This window comes from Malaya genurostris, chromosome 1, assembly GCF_030247185.1.
Source record: "Malaya genurostris strain Urasoe2022 chromosome 1, Malgen_1.1, whole genome shotgun sequence".
In the NCBI taxonomy this organism is placed as follows: domain Eukaryota; kingdom Metazoa; phylum Arthropoda; class Insecta; order Diptera; family Culicidae; genus Malaya; species Malaya genurostris.
Window position 1 is genome coordinate 162,585,436 of NC_080570.1, and position 18,629 is coordinate 162,604,064.

The window sequence follows — 18,629 nt, forward strand, 5'->3', positions numbered from 1 at the left end:
TAGTAATAGTAATAGTAATAGTAATAGTAACCAGGTGTACAACTTTGCTTCCGTCGTTTTTTTTTTCCAAAATTAAAAGCTTTATTGCGAAAAAGTGCTTAGAGATGTATTATTCAAAGTATTGTCCGTCGCTAGCGACAACTTTCTCCCATCTTTCCGGCAATTTTTGGATCCTGGCTCGAAAAAAGAAGTCCTTTTTTGACGCCATCCATGAAGCAATCCATTTTTCCAACTCTTCGAAGGATTGAAAATGTTGATCTGCCAGACCCTGTGCCATCGAACGGAATAGGTGAAAGTCAGAAGGGGCGACATCTGGGAAATACGGCGGGTGGGGCAAGACTACCCATTTCAGCGTTTCCAGGTACTTTTTGACCGTGTTGGAGGATGACCTTGTCATGTCGCTCTTGATATTGTGGCCGCTTTTTTTTAGCGCACGACTAAGGCTCATCAGTTGGAGGATTGGAGGATCTCCTGTGATGGTTTCACCCGATTTTAAGAGCTCGTAGTAAATCACACCGAGCTCAGCCCACCAAATACAAACCATAACCTTGGCGCCGTGAATATTCGGTTTTGCCTTCGACGAAGTAGCATTCCCGGGCTTTCCCCATGATTTTCTGCGTTTAGGATTATTGTATCGAACCCACTTTTCATCACCGGTTACCGATTCGATGTAAAAACCCCTTACGATTTTGTCTTTGAAGCAGTTGTTCACATACAAATAGACGGCGCTCGATGTCCCTCGGTTTCAATTCGTACGGCACCCAGTTTCCTTCTTTCTGAATCATGCCCAGGGCCTTGAGACGTTTTGAAATGGCTTGCTGACTCAGTCCCAACGATTCGGCAAGCTCTTCTTGGGTTTGACACGAATCTTCATCAAGCAATGCTTCAAGTTGTACATCGTTGAAGGTTTTTTCTCTTCCGCACACCATGTTTGTCTTCGACATCGAAATCACCATTTTTAACACGTTGAAACCACTCCCGATACGTTCTTTTACTCAGAGCAGCATCACCGTAAGTTTCTGAGAGCATTCGATGCGCTTCAGCTGCAGACAGAAAAGTAAAACTTCTCGCAAATGGCGAGAATTGGGCACCTAAACAGGCATTTTCGAGCGTGAATAATACGAAAACAAGAACAACTGTCACTGAAACGGCGATGACAATTCGTTAGGCACTGTACACACACACACTTTAAAGGCATTATCATCTATGTATTTTGACCAGCCTCAGGCGGTACAGCCACCTATCGGAAAACGGAACGGAAGCAAAGTTGTACATCTGATAATAGTAATAGTAATGGTAATGTCTTCAAAAATTCTTGAAAAATCGAGATTTGGTGTTAGCTCAACAAAAATTTGTTTAAGAAAATCTCTTTTTAATCCACCTCTAATGCCTTTCTCTTGTCATTCCAACAGTCTTAATTAAACGTATTTTTTTCGTTAGGATAATCTCAGACACGAATTTTGGTCTGATTTTTAACACAAATTCATTCAGAATGTTTCGATCAGTTCAGAAAAGTGTGACTCAATGCTCAATTCGATAACGTTTTCGAAACTAAAATTATCAGTAACATTAATTTGAACTTAATCATTGGTCACATTCTGAAAACAAAAGTGCGGATAGAAAAAAAAGCGCGTTTTGTCGGATAGGTCACTTATATCATTGTATCTTCGGAACCGGGAGTGACAAAACCATTTGATCTTCGAGCTTGATTCACAACCCAATAGTAGCTTTCATACGAGCCTAAGTGTGTTGAAATCACTTCAATCATCTTTGAAAAGATTGTGCGGGTCAAAATCTAAAAGACATTTTCCGATCTTGTCAAGCTGAGTCGAATGGTGTATAACACTAGAGGTCTCCGGAGCTCCGATCAAAGGCGGTTTCTCCAGCAACATTTGATAAAAAATTCGCACGATTTAAATTTAGAAGCTTTATCAAAACCTGTTCCAAAACGTTGAAATAAAAAGTGCTGTCCCATCCACCATACAGCCTAGATGTAGCACTTTTGGATTTCCTTGGCTCGACTTTCTCGAACAACGGTTCACTTCATAATTGAAACTTTAAACCATCAAGTTTATTTTAAAAGGATATCAACATTTTGCCCGAAATATGGGAAAAGTTTGAATTTTGAATGGAAATTGTTGTTTCAATTTTCTACGATAAAATCATTACTTCCGCTCATGAAAAGCCGATCACATTTTTGCTGCCGGCAAAATCTGTAAACAACCTTCGTACGCAGCGCCTTTCGTCCGGCAATAATTGCGTCACGAGTTTACGAGCGTCTGTTTCCGAAAACGCGTGAGTTAAAGCATGTTGCAAACAATCACTTCAACGAGTAAGCGAAGAAAACTTTTTCTAACGACAACAACAACAATAACAACAACAAAAACAATTAACAAACATCTTTGTTGACCATTTCCATTTCAAACAGTCGCCTCGGTGTTAGAGAAATGCGTTGTCATCGAAGACCCCGTGATGCAGAAAACGACTGACAAATCGCTTGTAAATTACAAATGTCAGGTTTTTTTTTTCTTGCTCTCTTCCATAACGCAACTAACCACGATATTCGCCCGATGGCGCGGCGGAAAATTTACATTCGATCTAGTTAGTCATGGGATTAAATGACACAGGGTTTGGTGACACTTGCAGTCGTGCTGTCATTTGAAATATAAAACTACTCGTAGTGTTTCTTTGTGAATTTTGTTTCTGGCCGGAGTCGAAGGAAATTTGTTGATTAATCATGTCACTGACAATGGGAAAGGCTCGTCCTTTGGTTGTGCACGTGGTCCTGCAAAGATTAAACGCCAGTTTCAGTTTCAGTTCAGGTCAGCCGAAAGCCGATTTATTTTCATATCTAATCGAGTTCAGGCGAAGTGTTATTGGAACCAACCAGTAAAGATAAGACGGTGCAGCCTTTTACAGCCGTAATCACAATTCCTCGTAGCGATTGCACTTTTTTTTCAATGATTCATTGCGTCAAACAGTGGAGTGCCTGACACAAATCGGCAAACCACTAGACATTCATTCAAAAATTTTCCATTTCAGTCAGATTCTCGAATTAACGGTTGATGGTAAAAAAAGTAATAAATCAGAATGGCGCCAACGAGGACTCTTTTATAGTAACCGTAAGCTTACATGCTAATATTGTTTTCAATTACATTGTAAGACCGGCACCAGTTCGAAGGTAATCGAGCGACAGAATTTCGAAACCACACACAAACAACCCATTCGGTAGTGAAGAAGACAAAGAAAAAACAACCAAGAAACCACAGTGAAAAGTCCGATCGAAGTGAGCCGTGGCTGACCGACCTTACCTTAGCAACGGCACGAGGAGGATTCTATTTCGGGAACGTCACAATCGCATCGGGATTTTGAACCGCCGTCCAAACCGATAAAAATCGAACGGCAAGGAAAAGAAACAACAACAAAACCCCGCATCGCCAATCTCACTCTCGCGTACGCATGGACGGGGTGTCGCGCGGTGACGTCACGATCGCGCACTTTTCTTCTGACTACTACTACTGGCCTAGTCCTACAACCGCACCCGTTGAAATCGCGTTAACTACTGAACTCAGAGCTCGATCATCAAGAGATGGGCCGGATCGGTTCTACCGGCTGTCGCTAGGTCGGTTTGTGATCGTGGCCACGACGACACAGAGGAAATGTTGACTTTCTTCATGACTTTGATAACGTGTTCGCGCACGACGGAGCAAGAATAGCCCGGAATGCTTCTTCTCTCGGGGCACTGGCGAAATCTGCATCTGTGGTGCGGTTATTGTTCGGCCGTTTGTTTACAGGGAGGGAAAAATTGATAGCATGAGCGAAACAATCAACGGACCGTCCCGAATCGCGCGCTGTTGAAACAGCGAGAAAAATGAAACTCAAAAAAAAGGGCGAATGGGATTAATATTCTGTTCACCAAAACACGCATGAAGGACAAGGCACAATGCACTGCGTTGGGATAGTGTGCAGGAATCTTGAATTGAAATTTAAGAAAATATGATTATTATTTAAATTTGGTTTACCGTTCGTCTTCGATGTGAAAGTGCCGAACAGCCTAACAGTCGTCCGAAGTACCCCAAGGAAGGAACCTAAGTCAGCTGCTGTTATTGTTGTTTGTTAACACATGAGCGGAAAAGTTCCGGGCCCAACAAAGAGAACACGGTGTTTAACTTTATTCATCAACGCAATCTGCATCAAGAGCAACGCAATCATTCCAGCGCCGCTCTAACATTTCAACGCCACTTTTGTAGAACGATTTATCTCTGGCCTCAGTTTCAGCGATAACCTCTTCATTCGTGTGAAATTTCTTACCGGCGAGCATTTTTTTCAGATCTGCGAACAGCCAGTAGTCGCTGGGAGCCAAATCTGGCGAATACGGTGGATGTGGGAGTAGTTCGAAGTTTAATTCTAGTAGTTTTGCTATTGTTTTGATTGATATCTTTGCAATTTCAGCCTTCGAACGCTCCAATATCACTATATAATATTCACTGTTCAATGGTACTTCCTTCTTTAAGATAGTCGATAAATATTACACCACGCACATCCCAAAATACCGAAACCGTAACCATTCCAGCCGATTGTTCTGCTTGAGGGACGCTTTGGACGAGGTTCACCAGATGACGATCGTTTTGATTCTGGAGTGAAGTCCATGAATCCATGTTTCATCCATTGTCACATATCGATGCAAAAATTTCGGTTTGTTACGTTTAAACATGACCAAACACTGCTCAGCATCATCAACACGTTCTCGTCAACATTCTAAACTTTGAGCTTTCTCATAGTCAAATGCTCATGCAATATAAAGCCAAAACGTTCTTTTAATATCTTTACATGACAGCTAACTCACGCAACTTCACTTTTCGATCATTCAAAACGATTTTGAGACGATTTTTTTTCTGGTGTTGCTGGTGTCTCTAGTACCACGTTTGAAATCAGAGAACCAACGATTTATTGTTGTTTCTGATAAAGCGGAGCCTCCGTAACAGTTTTCAAACCATTGCTTCGCTTGAACGGTATTTTTTCCCATCAAGAGGAAGTATAAAATTAAAACACGAAATTGTTTTTGATCCATTGTTCTGAAAATAACAAAAGTAGCGTCACTCTTAGCACAACAACAGCTGTTTTTAAAGGTTAGTATTAACTGAAAAAACGTGTTTAATCCACCTAGCAGTGAGATGATACCTATTGTTATCAATCCGCATGTGTTTTTTGCATGAATATTCTTCGGTGTTTAAGTTTTCATGACATTATTTTAATGACCCTCGTTTTAAGCGACAATTTGAGATTTTAATCACTCATTACTCTGTAATGTCGAAACTGCAAATCGGATCGAATTTGAATCTAGAAGTGTGATAATCGATTAAACATGCCATGATATGTAAGTTCCACTCTAGAGTTTACGGTAATTTAAGGTACTTCCAGAGCCGGTATTCAGGAACCAGCATAACCCAAACCGATTCGTATGGCCATATGACGAATAAATTACAACAGTTTTGAGTTCAACTTTGAAGCTTTTCGGGATTGTCATCTTCTATATCGGTTTGAATTTTAAAAATTCATCATCATGTAATTCGAGAACCGGAAGTCATAATTGGATAAAATAATTAATTTTTGTATATAAGTTTGTTTTAATTAAAATTTTTGTTTCTGAAATTTGATTAGGCTTTTTTTGAGAAAACGATTGAGCTTTGAGAAACGATTTTATACTGGAACCGGAATTCTAAAAGCGGTATGGCCGAAGTCAGATAAATTAACCTGAGTAGCTGTACACTTTACATTTGTTTCAAAACATTTGAAAATCAGTTAAGACATCTTTGAGAGATCATAGCACGAATTAAATTTTTAGGTGCCTTCTGATCGACAACTGAATACCACTAAAACTGAAAAAAGTTAATTTTTTTATCGACTATCCAAATCTGCTAACCCGATAAACCTGATTAAATTATGTGGAATAGACATTTTTATACAATCCCCGAAACCGGAAGTTGGATCTGACTGAAAAGCAAGATGTTTTATAGAACTTTGAAACTTTTCATTTGAATCTTAGATGATTCTTAGATTTCATTTGCATCTTAGATCGGTTCAGCCATCTTCAAGAAAAATGAGTTACACAATTTTGATTTCGTTTCACATATCATCCTGTAGTTCCGAAACCAGAGGTCGAAACCAAACATAATGCAGGAACTTTATTTGGGAGCATACGACTTTTCGTATGAATCTGAATTTGTAGTAAAGAAATTTTCCGAGAAAATTAATTGAAGTTATTTGTCACACACGCATTTGCTGATCTCGACGAACTGATTCGAATGGTATATGGATGTTATGTTGTTCCAGCATTTATTGCTGTAAGTAGTTTAAAACAAAATAATTAAAAAAAATTCTGCCATCATCTGGTATATATATGTCATATTCGAACGATTATGTTGCCAAAAACGAGCCGTGCCAAAATCGGTCCGAGGCTAAATGTCATGAAAAAGAATGCTGTACACAATCCTTTTGGTTCTTAGAAACAATTGTATGTAACAGAATAAAAAATCGTGTTTTCCGTTGCTCCCAAGCATTGCTTTGTCATACAGCGCTCAAAACTCCTACTGCTGGAATAGGGGGAAAAGTCGTTTACACAAAAATTTCGATATCTCCGTTAAAAATGGACGGATTTTAACAATCTATGGCTTGTTGAATAGGTATTATCGTGCGGAATCTAAGTCTGAAAACATATTCTGTTTTCAAGGTCAATTGTGACAGATACTGTCAAAAAACTGAAAATTTTGACATAAAACTTCGAATAACTCAAAAAGTAAACATCCGATCTCAAAATCATTCAATAGCGTTTTGGGTGACGGGGAGACCTTTCATTTGCGACTAGTTTGATCAAAATCGGTCCAGCCATCTCTGAGATCTCGACCTCTTAGTTGACAACACACATACAGACACACACACATACACACAGACATTTGCTCAGTTCGTCGAGCTGAATCGATTGGTATATGTCATTCGGCCCTCCGGGCCTCGGAAAAATTTTCGAAAGTTTGAGCGAATTCTATACCTATTTTTTATATATATAAAAATAGGTAAAAAGATGACTGCAATAAAACTAGCGCCAACTATGTGTTACACCTGGGACTTTTCAGCCCATGTGTTACTTGAAGAAACTACGAACTTTTGAGTTTACTCCAGCCGTAAGTGTCTGTCCCGTGTGCTCTGCAACCGATTTAGCTGCTTTTGTCGAAAATTTTCGAATGTTTTCTATAAACACTGTCCCAGAAAGTATGGACGCACTTTGATTTCGCTGTAAATAATTCACAAATGTTAGATATTCAAATTTTATTCGATATACTAATAATATTAAACTACAACAACAGAATATTATTTTCAACATTTGCTACTTAGCCATTGTAGACTAGCTGGCGCACCTTCTTGCGAACGTTCCTCATTAAATTCCGTGCAGACTTCTTGGCGACCAGTTTTGACACTTTTTTCCAATCTTTTTCGAACTGTTGAATGATTTCGGTTGCCGAGACATGTTTTCTAAGATGTGCCTTCGTTAATGCCCAAAATTCCTCAATTGGCCGAAGTTGTGGGCAATTTGGTGGATTCATGTCTTTTGGGACGAAAGTGACATTTTTGGTAGTATACCATTCTACCGTTGATTTCGAGTAGTGGCAAGAAGTAAGATCTAGCCAGAAGACAACAGGATCCTTGTTGCTTCGAATCATGGGTAGAAATCGTTTTTGTAAACATTCCTTGATGTATATTTCGCTGTTCATTGAAGCAGTGGTGATGAAGGGTTTCGAAATCTTACCGCAGCTACAAATTGCTTGCCAGACTATAGCTTTCTTACCAAATTTTTCGACTTCAATCGATGTCTCGGACTGGTTTAACACTTGCCCTTCTCGCACCGTATAATATTGTGGTCCCGGCAAGGGTTTGTAATCGAGTTTCACATAGGTTTCGTCGTCCATGATTAGGCTGTTCAAATTTCCAGCAAGAATCGTATTGTACAGCTTTCGAACCCTCGGCCTGATCGATGCTTCATGTTTCAGACTACGTTTTGGTTGTTTCTGCTTCTTATAGATTCGAAGATTCAAACGTTCTTTAGCACGAAGAACATTTGACTTCGAAGTGCCGACTTTTTTGGCCACATCCCGAACTGAAACCTCCTTCTTTTGCTCGAACAGCCTTCAGTAGTATATCCAACTGAGGATTAGCAGGATCTTTTTTTCGACTCGTTTTATATTTATCCTCAAAGGTGTTGTCCTCACCGAACTTCCTGATTGCATTTCGCACGGCTTTTTCACTTACTCCTTCCATTTCTGCTATCTTTCTCAGTGACAGTCCGCGTTCTGTGCACCATTTGTACACAATTTTTCGATGTTGTTCTGCTGAAAGTCCACGCATTTCGAAACAAACTAATGAAAACGAACAAACAACTGCACAAGTGGTTAGAGAAGAGTGTAAACAACAGGACGCAGCCATAAAAATTGACAGATTCTGAACCATTGCGAAATGACAGCGGTTTTTGGTTGCGTCCATACTTTCTGGGACAGTCTTTAGTTGTAGGCTGTTGATTATATTGTCTCTTTACGAGAGTCCAATACCGCGCGATAGGTCGCGCAACTCTGGACAGTTAGATGGATTCGCCAATTTCGGTGAAACGTTGAGTTCATTCACAAACATCTTTGACGTAGAGACAAGATGCTAAATCAGGCCAGAATAGCGCTTTTTAAGCAATCTTCACGGTATATCTCTCTGTTTACTGTTCCGGTAGCGATGAAGCTTTGGTCTACTCGACTACAGTTGCATATTGCGTGCCAAACCAAATATTTTTTTAGGAAACGTGGCCTTTTACTTCACCCTGAAGTGCTCCGTCTAAGCCGTTCCATTGCATGGCAGTATTCCGGGAAAGTGCTTATAGTTTTTCAGTACATAAGTTTCATTGTCTATCATCCCGCAGGAAAACTTCGTCAAATATTCGCGATGCAACTTGCGAGCCGTCACATTCTGTTTATAATTACGGTTCGGTAGATTTTTCACCTTTAACGACTTCATATCTTGCCGGTGCTTGGAATTGTGCACGAAAGCTGGAGACATTTTTATTGTTCTAGTCACAGTACGTACCGAAAAATCCGGTCGCTTCTGCAATATTTGCTTCACCCTCGCATCCCAGTCTTACCGGTTGTTTTCAAACGTATATCGAAAGATTTAGGGAAGCTTGATTTATGTTTTATTATTGACAGATTCGGATTTTCATTGCGACCGCACACAATTGCTTTTCTTTCGACGCCATCTTCGATCTAAAAGCTTGTAGTATCTACTCCAATTGTTTCTACTTTTGTGGATGTTATGCATGAGAATATATCATAGAATGTATAGAAAATGCACTGAAGTTGCAATCTTAAAAGTGGAAATGAATGCTTTTTTTTGCCTCCGCATAGTAGTGTATGAATGATGATTGATGAGTGAGTGAAGCATAAATATGTAACTGATTAAAAGTAACCAATGTTTGAGAAAGTACCAAGCATTCTACAACGCTATCTAAGAGAAAGCTATATTTAACATGCAACTAAACTACTAGGTGTGCAAGTTTTGGACGACGTTATACACGCTGTTTGCGGTTCCTAAAGGTACCAAAGAGAATATGAACAGTATTTGTTCTAGCATGGACAATGTCTGACAAGTTTGGCATACTCAGAATAAGGAACATATCTATTTCATTGTTGCCCTTCTGTATATTGTTTCCTCTTTTTGTCAGACATTACCCATGTCACCTTTGGTGTGCGTCTTTCTTCATTGAGTAAGAATACAGGCAAACCCTGAGATCGTGATAACATCGTTCAATCTGTCTCAAGATTGTGCTAATGCCCTGGGACTTTCGGCGGCTGTTTTTCTTCACCACAAAATTCGACATTTTCAGATTCAGAAACTGTATGACAGAAGTTTTCCAACGCATATTTGAAAAAGAAAAATTTATGGAATAAAAATTAAGTTACTCTATCGGTTAGAAAACGGCACGAACCCGTTCATACATCTAATGAAATATTCAAGTTCCAAGAATTCCGAGCTCGATTTTTTTTCCGTGCACATCGCAAATTTTGAACAACCCTACCGTAAATGTTGATGGATGTGCGAGAGAAGCAAAAGCATTTAGACAGTTGTGTGTGAGCGATAATGAATCGGTCGTCGGTTGCTCTTTCCTTTTGTTGTATTTAAGAATGCGTGAACGCTTGGTATTTCAGTTGTTGGGCAAATGTTGGCGCGTGTGAACGCACGCTTGTTGGACGGAAACAAAGCCCAAGCAATAGTCAAGTGATAATTTTTGACAATATTAAAAACGAAGATTTTCTTTCTACGTTAGTATCGAATTTTATGAGGATGATTATTAAACTAGTGTAAAAATTCATTGTTCTCAAATGAGTGTTGAGTTGTTTCAAAAGGTCAAGCGATAAAATGCGTTCGATTCCTGGCTTCAAAGAAGGACTTCGAGATGGAAGCAAATTTTTTTAGTCACTTCAGTTATGGAAGGTCTGGTGTACTAAACAATACAAATTGTTATAGTTTCGTACTTATTTCCAATTCTTCTTTTGTTGCTTGATGTCCAACTAAATATCAGTACTGTTTCATGGAAATAAAGTGTTCTGTTCAATTGAAAATAGGAGTTCCAAAAGATAAATAGAGCTTATTTCCCTGGAGAAACCTTTTCAGGTTCGGAAATAGACAATAGTCGCTGTGGGCCAGGTCTGGAGAATACGGAGGATGATGGATCAATCCGTACCGAAATCATTCAATTTCACCGTTGCTTTTATACGCTGGTGCGTCTTTTTCCATAGCTTCCTGAAAACTAGAATAGATATCAATCTTCAACGATAATAATTTTATTTTTCACATAATCGGAAGCACTCAATAATCACTGGATCCTGTACGAAGTAAACATTTGAAAACACTAACCAGACTGGCAATACAATGCAAAGAAACCGAATACACCCAGAAAATCAGAAAATTAAAAACAGATCAGTAAAACACCTACACGTTCTAACACGAACACGGTTGACTTCAAACTAAATTGTTTACAAAGCCAATCCATGGATCGAAATACTTGCTGGTTTCGAAGATATTTAAGCTGCCCGGCGATATATTTTCAGAATTCATTTCAAAGATCATTCATGAATAGCAAAAAAAAAAGTGGTCCATGGTGGTTTCTTTGTTTCGACTAGTGAAGAACGGAAAAAGTCGTTTTATTGCTTTTCGAAACTACTCAACTTAGTAATATCAGTTGCTTGCCATGCAAATTCACTTCGGCGGTTCCCGATTTCAGGTTTCGGAAGTAGCGGTCGAAAACTCCAAAATGAAACTCACAACCATTTTTTTAGAGATGGCTTGAAATTTGGGAACGAATAACAGTTCGAGGAAACGAAATCGGATGAATATGGTGTATGGGGATGCAATTTGAATACTGAACCGTTGTTCTTTTGCCGGCTCATTGTCGATAATCGATATTCTGTTGCTGGATGCCGCGCATGCCTACTCGGGACTAAAAAGACGAGCGCGAGCGCACTTCGGTTGCATGTTTGGCTATGTAGATGCAGATTCGGTTGGACTTTTGGTATTGGTTGGTAACAGTAGACGAAACCTCTATTATTACAAGCCGGAGACCAAAATGATTACCCTACAATGAGTACATCAGCCGGCACGAGTGTTCCGAAGTGGCCTAGGTAGGCTCAATTGGGCGGAAAGGTTATGATGTCGGTTTTCTGGGGATTGTCGTGTAATACTTTTTATGAACTACCTTGATAAACGAAAATAAAACTACCGACGGTATGTATTAGTGTGAATTATTGGAGCGAAAGATTCTATATCTGTCCAATAATGCACACACATGCTTACGAAGTGCGCTCGCGTTCGTCTTTTTAGTCCCGGGTAAGCATGCACGGTACCCAGCGATAGGATGTTTTTTTTTTCATCTGCAGAATCTTAGGGTGAAGCCAGAGTGGGCGCGACATAAGCTGTATTGACATAAAATGTTCGTATAATATTAAGCTTCCTCTTCATTGAATATGTCCGTTATTTGCATTTATGACCGCTTCTAGACGACACCTGATGCTTTTGCAGACCTTGACAATATAATCTTATGACATTTCTCTCCAGTGCTTTGTTATGGAGGTCCGTAGAGATATCAAATTCGAGTGAGGATGTTCACATACGCGTGCTTCAATATTCGCCCATATACTGAAATCCTGAGGATTTAAGTCAGGCGAGCTAGGACGTCACATCTCTTTGGACAAGAATTGAGTCTCAACCACATTTGTGTTTTCTTCGATGTGTGGGCAGGGGCCCCATCTTTCTGGAACACAACATATGCATCCTTGCCGTAGGTAGATGTAATCCAAGGTAATACATGATCCTTAACCATTCCTCAGCACACATTTGTGTTCACTTTCAAGCCTTCTTGGATAAAAACGGGATCCATCGGAAGCAACCAATCCAAACACCATCACCCCTGCTGGATGGTTGGTCTGAAACCTGAAACCTTCTTCGAACTTATATACCGATAGGTGCGACTGTTGGACACGCTGTCGATAGTAAATTGCTTCTCATCCGTAAAAAGAATGACGGTGAACTTCTTCTTCAGATTACTAAGCAGTTTCTTGCTTCGCTCCACTCTAGCTGCTATAATTCTGTCAGTAATCAAATGTCTTTCAACTCGAGCTCTAGATTTTCCTTCTGACTCTTCTTACCACAACTCTTCTTACCATTGCTTCTGATACAATAGCCTACAATGCCATTTTTCTCATACTTCAAACGGGATTACAAGTTACTTCATCTTAATGGATTGAATAAACCCTGGCATTCTCACAGATCGCTTCCGACCACTTCCAAGTTTTCTTGGTACTGCTGGGCGTTCAAATGACGCCTTGACACGAGTGACAGTAGCCTTTGAACATTTTACAAGAGCCATGATATCTGAAACTGACTTCTGGGCGTGAAGTAATCTGAGGATGGCATCGTTGTCGTACATTTTTCGAAAAATCTTCCTTAATTAAATCAAATTCAAATATACCAATCTGTTTGTACACAATAACTGACAGCTGGAGCAAAATTTTGTAAAATTAGGTTGTTTTTTTTTGTCTCCAGTAGTTCTTTCAAAGCTCTATTTTCAGAAGTAGTGCCGATTGGTTATCTTTTTCGGAATTCTTTTCCACTTTCTTGCTAAGAAGGTGGAATACGAGGTCTGTTCCAAAAGTACCCGGAATTCTCATTTTTCTAAAAAAATATTTATTTATTCGTCTACATCTATATGGTCCCCTTCAAAGTAATCCCCCCTAGATATAATACACTTATGCCAGCGTTTTTTCCAGTCTTCGAAACACCCCTGATAGTCACTTTTTGTAATGTACTCTCAGCGATTCTGCCTTTATCTCTTCAATCGATGAAAAACGCTGTCCTTTCATGGGTCTCTTCAACTTTGGGAACAGGAAAAAATCACACGGAGCGATATCTGGTGAATGAGGAGGGGGGGGGGGCATGATTAAAGTCTTGTTTTTAGCCAAAAAATCATGATCAAAATTCAGCAGTTTTGGAACAAATTTTGCTGCCACTCGTTTCATGCCCAAAACATTTGAAAATATATGATGGCATGAGCCAACTGATATGCCAACTTCATCAGCAACTTCTCTAATAGTGATTCGGCGATCATCCATAATCATTTTTTCCACTTTTCCCACATTTTCATCGATTATGGACGTGCTGGGTCGACCGGAGCGTTCGTCGTCTTCAACGTCTTCGCGGCCATCTTGGAAACGCTTATACCACTCGTAAACACTTGTTTTTTTCATAGCAGACTCACCGTAGGCTCTCTGTAACATTTCGCACACTTGGTTACACTTTATTTCATTTTTCACGCAAAATTTAATACAAATTCTTTGACTCTTCAATTCTTCCATTGTTTAAACTAACAAAAATCGCCGAGCTCAAAAAAACACGTCTACACCAGACGCTACAAGACAGAATGTAAACAATGAATACAGCTGAAAATTTCACCATACATTAGGGACATATGTACCAACACAATAAAAAAAATTTTTGAACACCGGACTCTCCAGACGCGCGCAATTAAAAACTTCCGGGAACTTTTTGAACAGACCTCGTAGAATAACAACTGATTGTACACTGAATGCCTTGGCTAGTTCGAATGTTTCAATTTTGATAGCTTCTTTCACTGAAATATTCAAATTCGAAATGAAATAATCGACATAAAAATTCTGTATGTTGCTATTTAGAATCATAATTGCATATCCAAAAAATTATGCAAAATTTTACTTCACTATACTGTATACGGCTAATTTTTCAATCAGTTTGTAGTAGAACTTTCTGCTGATTTGCTATATAAAATGCATACCCCCGACTCAGACAGAAGTCATTCATTTCGAATTTGACTGTGATTGTCAACGTGCTGATTATGGCGTGATCGAGGTATGTCTAGGCGAAACACAAAGCTTGTTCCCGCAAGTGGAAGAAGCTGGAGACTCTAACGGAACACATATCAGTATCGCACCCAAGGAGAACAGGTCAGCATGTTCGTAACTCAACGGTATCCATCGGAATTCGAGCTCAACACGTCACTCTCCATCACCACCATTATTTTATTATAAGAACTATACTGGTTATTTCGTAACATCAACACGTAACATTCGTTTCAAATTCTAGTAGTGAAAAAGAGGAAAGCTTGCACAATTCACACAGTCGATCAACTAACTGATATTCGGAAGTATAAAGAAAAAGTGTCAGTTTTATTCGTATTCACGACATCCAGTTATGTCTCTGACATTGCACACCCGTACTTTTTTTCATCGAGATAACTCAAAATATTCTCAAAATTCATTTAACGCACATTCATCATTTCAAGCGAGTAAGCAAATCTCTATGAAGTTTGACTCAAAACTGTTTTAATTTGCAAATGATGTCAGATTCTGGTCAAACGAATTGACTATTGATTCTCAACCGATCTTATTTCATATTCTCACCTAAACAGAACTTATTTTATATTCTCAGAGACAACTGAACCGATTGCCACAAACGTAGGTTTAAAGAAATGGTCTTACGATCCAATAAGCTGCTATTAAATTTCATCCGGTTCCGGAAATACAGCGTAAAGTGTGCCTAAAATTTTTTTCATCGGTATGTGCCCGATTTCAAAAAGATTCAATGGAAAGTTTTTTGAAAAATTTCACGGTTATATTCTTGATAGAAAAAGACATCACACGACTAGGTGAATTGCTTTTAGTTTATTTTTTTTTTTCAAATCCAAGCTAAGTATGTGTTCGTGACCAAAGGACTACGAATGCATGCTCAGTGTAATACAGGGGTGTGTGGAGGGCACTTCAAAACTATAAATAAACCGGGGAGCCAACCTAATTCGAAATGTCCCATTGTAGACGAACTTTGTGGGCCAGTTCTACACTACAAGCAGATTAAAACATAAAGCGATGTTCCACATTTCAATGTGAAGGATTTTTCTGTTTTTCGATTTAAACTTTTTGGGGAAACTTGCTCCTAAGCAAAACAAAATTGTACTAAACTCAAACGAAAGAATTTCGAGAATCTCGTGTCAAACGATCATGTAAAGTAAAACGCAATGCACATCGAAACCCATTTCCCGCATGCTACGTTTTTTTCTCTCAAATAGAAAAACATTGCCAAAGAGCAACAAAGATGAGACGAAGAAACGCGAAAGAAGAAGAGATGCGGAACACGGCGAACTACGGCACTGAATCCCCTCTGCTACCCGCACTTTCCCGATACTCACTGTTAGAATTGGGTCAAGGTAGCCAAGGTTAAAAGCTTTCTATCGATTCTGCACCATACAGAGAGCTGTAGCAGAACAAGAGCAGAGCACTACCGGCACTGCAATTAATCACGGGATATTTTAATTTCCTCTTCGTCGTACCGTAAACTTTTCTCCTGCCACAACCGAACGAGTGTCAATTCTGTTTATCAGATCCCAAAAAACCCCAACGCCGACTGTCTGCCAATTACAGACGATTTTTGATTAGCTGGTTGCTGTGACGATGCATTAAATGTGCTTTGCTCCCCCCGGCTACTACCGGGAACGGATCGGATTCGATCGGAAATGAGATTGCGTCATCGTTGGTTGGCAATCAGCAGCAAATAAACAGCGATTTAAGGCTTACGCGTGGGAAGATACACGGCAACAAACAATAAAAAACTAAATTGAGTAATAATCAATAAAATATCCTAACGAGCGAAAGAGAAAGGGCGAGATAAAAACTTTCCCAAATGATCCAGTCACCACCAAAAAAAAACGAACAAATTAAACCGGTGAAAGCCGGAATAGTTTCTATTCTTACCAAAAAGCTGCTAGTTCTTGTGCTGCTTCTGCATTTTCTTTGACACAATCACTTCCGCTTTTCACCACACTCTATTGTACACATGTGCCGGAGGTCATGGTCACAACACGTTGCAGTGCCGTACTATTGGGGGAACGTTGATCAACCGTTAAAAATTAATATTTTCGGCAGCAAACCGGTTACGTTGCACTTTTTTAATCGGAAAACGTGGAACTCGTCGTCGTCGTGACCCCTCGCGGGGGGACACGTCTAGATTGACTGACAGCAGCGCAGCAAGCCTCGGCTACTGTGATTCTGGTTGTTCGGTAATGGTTCTAAATGCGAAAGAGACAACCCGACAAGCCCGCTTGTTCTAGCAGCCATGCGGGTCGGGAGTTTTCCACGCACGTTGACGTAGCACGATTGTGCCGCGTTGCGGTCGGTGTGTTGGATGGGGAGAGTGAAGAAGTTTCTGCAACTTGTTGCCCCGTTCGGCCGCGGCTTCCAGAACGGGACGGGACGAGTAGGACCGTCACGTGGAAAAATGCTTGTTTATTTCGTTTTCGGAGAGAGAAACGATTGTGCGGTACGAGTATCGAAGTCGGTGAGAGTGAAGCTTTGTCTATGCGAAAGCTGTGAGTACAGTCGTACCTGCAGCAGTACGGCTGTTGGAAGCGATTGTCCGAAGCTGAGTCGTACTCGATCGAAAATAAAAACCCTTCTTAATCCACCTAGTGGTGTGATAATGCCTTTCTATTGTTATTGAAATAGTCTCACTAAAGCATTTATTAGATTCTATCCTCGGCCATTAGTATTGTGAGCTTATTAAGGGGCGCTTAGGGTCTAACACTTTTGAGAAATTTTTTTTTCTTATTGCAACACATTTCAATAATATTCTGTGAAATTTTCAAGCCTATCGGAACAAAACTCATCTTTGCTTATATCATACTGCGAAGAAATAAGAGCTCGGCGCACAGTCCCAAGATTTCTTCTTCGATTGACTCAAAAACTTGACAAAACATTCTTGAAATGCTTCATAAAAAATTGTTAAAGGAAAAATATGAGTTTTTGAAAATGTTAGACCCTACGGGCTCCCTACGAGTAATGAAAAGTTTCCTTCGATTTTATAAGCCAAAAAACTTTAAATGCGTTTTTCTCGAAAGTAAATTTTGAAAGTCCGTGGCCATGGTCATTCAAAAACTACTATACCATTTTTTTTAATTCTACACACACTTTCTGCATGTAAAATACCAGACCTCAACGTTTTCATTGTTTGTTATTTTGGGGAGGTTTTACAGTGACAAAATGACGGATTTTAAACATGAAAAATCGTAGTTTTGACTCTAAACAGCCACTAAAAATTCAATATTTAAAAAACAAACAGAAATGTACTCTGTTTATGCTGCTTTGACTTGTTGATTACTGATCAGTCTGCGCTGAGATACAGTGGACACCGCAAATCATGATTTTTAAGAAGCGTCTTCAAAAATACCTCTTCACCAACTTATTTCTCAATCCATATTTTTCCACGAAAAAATTACACTTTTGAGAAATCTTTTTTTACTTTTTTTTTTTCTTATTGCAACACATTTCAATAATTACGCAATTACGCTTTGAATTTATTTTGCAAAACGTTTGAATTTATTTTGTTGAACGATAGTAAAAAACCGGTAATGCGCGTCAAAAATCGTGTAAAAATTCACCTCAGTGTTATTTAGTTTCAGAATCCAACTGCAGAATCCAGCTCTAGAACTCAGATTCAACGTCCAGGTTCAGGATGCAGGTTAGGGTTTCCAAAAACCAGTTTCAGAATCCCGTATCCAAAGTCAATCTCATATTTTAATTCCAGAATCCAGGTCCAGAATAAGGTTTCAGTTCCGGAATTCTGGTCAAAATCCCAGTATCAAAGTTCATTTTCAGAATCCGGATCCAGATTTAAATTCCAGAATTCAGTTCACGAATTTAGTACTAGAATAAGGTTGTAGGATCCACAATTCAGTTTTAGAATCCGAATTCAGGATTCAGCTCACGAATTCAAAAGGCCAATTTTGGAATCCAGGTTTTTTGATAGTCTCCAGAATTTAATCGCCGAATCCTGCTCCAGAATTCAAGTTTATTTCCAAAATCTGGGTCCACAACTCAGTTCCCGAGTTTAGTTCACCAAATTAGTACCCAGAATGGAATCCAGAAATTAGCACCAAAATTCAGGCTCAGAACCCAGATATGGAATCCAGGTCCAGTATTTAATTCCTGCATTCAGTTTCTGAATTTAGTTCACGAATTTAGTAC

At 39.4% G+C, this 18,629-nt stretch overlaps 1 protein-coding gene across 4 annotated transcripts in view; it reads right to left on the reverse strand.

Annotated features, from left to right (window-relative positions):
• The window catches only part of LOC131426566 (monocarboxylate transporter 5), a 58,044-nt gene extending 41,414 nt beyond the window's left edge, over positions 1-16,630 (reverse strand). For 3 of the 4 annotated variants that reach the window (XM_058589410.1, XM_058589411.1, XM_058589409.1), the window contains exon 1: positions 3,312-3,569. The gene's annotated coding sequence lies outside the window, so the exon portion shown is untranslated. Of the gene's footprint in view, positions 1-3,311; positions 3,570-16,361 lie in introns of those variants that run through there. The other variant, XM_058589408.1, reaches the window with a different exon arrangement.
• Between the last annotated feature and the right edge of the window lie 1,999 nt (positions 16,631-18,629).